Raw genomic sequence first — 3,671 nt, forward strand, 5'->3', positions numbered from 1 at the left:
CTAGCCGCCTCCCTCAGACCTGAGCTGCACGGTGGCCGCAGTCCCCAGACCTAGCTATTAAGGCCCCCCCCGTCCCCCCTGTAATTCAAGGTGGCAGAGTGGCCCGGGGCCCCTGCTTGCTCACTGAGTGGGCGACTGCAGACGTCTGGACTCAGTGGGCTGTGCCTGCAGCTGCAGCACAGGGAGCTGGGCCGTCACGGTCGCCCAAGACTAGGGAAAGGGACCCGTTCCCAAGGAGGGACAGGTACTCAGGGCAGCCCGGCCTCGAGGACTCCTGAGGTCCCTCTGCTCTCTGTCCTGCCACCGAGGACGGGAGCCCTGTGCTCTCAGCACAGGCAGTTTGCTGGCTGGCTTGTTTGTTGGAGTTGCTTCCTGTAAAAGGCATGAGTGGGAGAGCCAGCACCTTTCCTGCTGCTTCCGCTCTGAGGCAGCCGCAGTCACATCTCCAGGCCCCGTCAGCACTCCTTTCATCAGACCCACCGGGCAGACTGGCAGCCGAGAGAGCCCCCTCCTGCCCGCCCTGTGGGTCCCTGGGGCTGCGCCCCTCTTTCCCCGGGGCACCTGCCGACTGAAGGCGGCTCATCTCCTGACCCCCCTCCCCACAGCCCTGTCCTCTCGCCCAGCTGGTGGAGGGACCTTTGTCCTCGGGAGCCAAGGAGGGCGGGGCAGGAGGTGGTCAGCCAGCTGGGCTCCAAGGGTCTGGTGGCTGAGCTCTAGTACAAACAGCGCAATTTCCTGAGATGGCGAAGCTTGTCCCGACCTGGGAGCCCCGGGGGCTGGAGATAGGGCTCCCAGGGCAGAGGCAACCATCGCCACATCTGCTTCAGCAGGGAGGGTCCCTCTCCTGCAGGAGGCGGAGCTGGCGGGGAGAGCGGGGTCGCTCACGCCCTGGGACCCTGTTGCCTGGCTGCATGGGTGTGAGGTGCCTGGGACGCTGCGCTGCTTCCCGCTCTGATGGGCCTCGTGGGCTCGCAGCTCCAGGCCAGGATGGGAGTCAGCTGCCACTGGGAGTCGGGGCTGGCACAGGGCTGGAGGGAGACTTGGGGTCGAGTGACCTCAAACCTCTCAATCCACTGAGGAAGCAAGTGCCAGGCGAGGGGAAGGCCTTGGGGCGGGACAAGAAGCCAGGGCTGGCCTCCTGCCTGGTTCCAGGGGAGGAGACGTGTCAGGGGCGAGACCTAGGAAGGCTGAAGCCGGGGCCCTGCCCAGCTGCCCGGTCAGCGCCGTCCGACAGAACTAGCACATCTGCTGTTTCAAACTTTCAGTCGCCACATTAAAAAAGTGAAAAGAAAAAAGTGAAAAGAAACAGGTGAAATCAATTTTCAAAAATACATTTCAGAAGGTGGGGGAGGGTGGTTGGGTGGTAGGTAATCAAGGACCTTGTATGCAGATATGGACGGCTCATGGACACAGACAATGGGGCGGTGAGGGCCTGGGGCGGGGGCAGGCCGGAGAGGGTTAATGTGGGAAGAAGGGGACATATGTAATACTTTCAACAATAAAGAATTATTAAAATAAATAAAATACATTCCATTGAACTATCCAAAATATCTTTTTGATATGCAATCGATAAAACCTTGAGGTATTTCACATCCTTTTTTCATACGGATCCTTTGAAATCCGGTGTGAAGTTTACGGACAGCGCCCCTCAACTCGCACCGGTGGCATTGCAAGTGCTCAGGAGCCACAGGCGGCTGCTGCGTGTGCCTCCTAAACTAACGAACATCTCTTCCCCTCGCGTATTTAAACCCTGTGCCCTTTCCTCTGTCCCTGGGGGCCAGGCCACCTGGGAGAGGGGGGCCCCCTCTCCGCTTGGGCATTAGAGGGTCCCGCCAGGAACCCAGCTCGTTTTCTCGCCGTGAATCAGCCCTAGTCCCCGGCGTGCAAGGCACTCATTTCTTCCCAGGGGGGCTTCTGCGGACGGGAGGCCAAGATCCAATGATCCAGATCTCAGCCTGTCTGTCTCCCCACCTGCCTCCATGGGCCGCAGCCTCTCCCCTGGCCGCTCCCACTCCCGGGGCTGGAGTGTGGACATCATCTCCCCCCTCCCCCGGCCCCAACCTCAGTGACCACTGCCTCCGAGGGAGGGGCCGGAGCTCTGGGGAGGGAGGCGGACAGGGGGCTGACGCTGCCTCTCCAGTCTGGCTCTGGGCGTCGCCTAATCTCTCAGATAAGGACGTGTGCTGACTGGTTTGGGATGAGAGGCCTGTGGTTAGGCTGCTCCTGGACCCTGCCATCATGTCAGCAGATGGGCCCTTCTCGAGAACGGCTGGTTGCAGGCGTGCTGCTCGGGTTAGAGGAAAACTGTCACCCAGGAACAAGGCGGGGGAGGGGCTGGGCCGAGGCAGCTCCCCCACCAAGTGGTGGGGGCAGAACATGGACACCACTCACTTGCCTGCTGCTCCTTGTCCTGCGCCGGCCGCCTGCTGTCCCACCTCCGCCCCCACCCCTGCCACGCTCAGCCCCTCCCCCTCCAGGGTGGGTGACTCCGTGTCCCCTCTCCAGGGCCACATTCAGCGGCTGGTCCATGAGATGCAGCCGAAAGGGCCTCGGGCCTGCTGTGTCCCCTGGGGCATGTGGCCAGTGTCAGGCCTCGGGCCTGGTCTCCAGTCTGCTGAGATCCTCCTCTCTTCTCCCATGTTCCCTGCCCTCCACGAGGCCTGCCAGGACGTCCCAGCGCCACGCCCGTGTGACTGCCCTCAACCCTCCTTCCACCAAAACGGGAGAAGGGACGCCTTGAGCTGGGCCAGTGGCACGGGGGCCTGGAAACGGGGGCCCTCCCTTCGTGAAGACTCTGGGGCCCCCCCAGAAGAAGGCAGCTCCCAAGATGACCTTCCCGACACTCACTGGGAGGAAAGGCCAATAAACCGCACGGCTGCCGGCCACTCCATCCGACTCCCAAAGCCACCAGGCCGCTCCGGGGACGGGACGGGAGAGGCAGGAAGACCCGAGTGCAGTGGGTTCTGGGGGCTCATTCAGCAGCACTGGGGGCTGGCATGGGGGTCCTGGGGGAGGGTCCAGGGAGTCCTTGTCCCTCTGGAGCTGGTCTGAGACCCTCGGAGGGTCCCAGCCATGCATGTCCTGCATCTGGCCCTGGAGTCACAGACAGCCAGGAAGATGGGGGGGGGGGAAGCATGATTGCTGGTGGTGCCCACTTTAAAAATGTGCCAGCTGTCTGGGGTGAGTGCCCCTGGCTCCCCTCAGTCAGAAGAGACCACAGAGCGAGCCCTGGATGCCTGGGTGGTAAGTGGAGACCAAGGACCTTCCCACCCACCCCGGGGTGTGGGGGGCGATGGCTGTGGCGGGCACACCTGTGCTGCCCCGAGGTGTTCATTCACCCGAGCCCGAGCGCTGAGGCCCCCAGTCTGCCCATGTGTCCGTCCGTCTGTCTGTCTGTCTGGAGCCCTGTCCCTCCTGCGCCCAGCTGTTTCCCCAGCTGGGCGTGACCTGCTGGCTGCCTCCAGGCTGTGGGTGTGACAAGTCCAAACCTTCCCTGGCAGTTGGGCAGGCTCGGCGCCCCGCCCTCTGGCTCTGCCCTTTCCTCCCAAACTGGTTGTGCAGGAGCGGGCGTGAGTGTGGGCGAGGGTGGGTGCATGCGCAGCCAGGCCTCACCTGCCAGAGGGGCCTCCCAGAAACTGCCTTTCCTCCCAGCGCCCGGCCCCCCCCCCTCG

Source organism: Myotis brandtii, unplaced genomic scaffold (genome assembly GCF_000412655.1).
Source record: "Myotis brandtii unplaced genomic scaffold, ASM41265v1 scaffold825, whole genome shotgun sequence".
Lineage (NCBI taxonomy): Eukaryota > Metazoa > Chordata > Mammalia > Chiroptera > Vespertilionidae > Myotis > Myotis brandtii.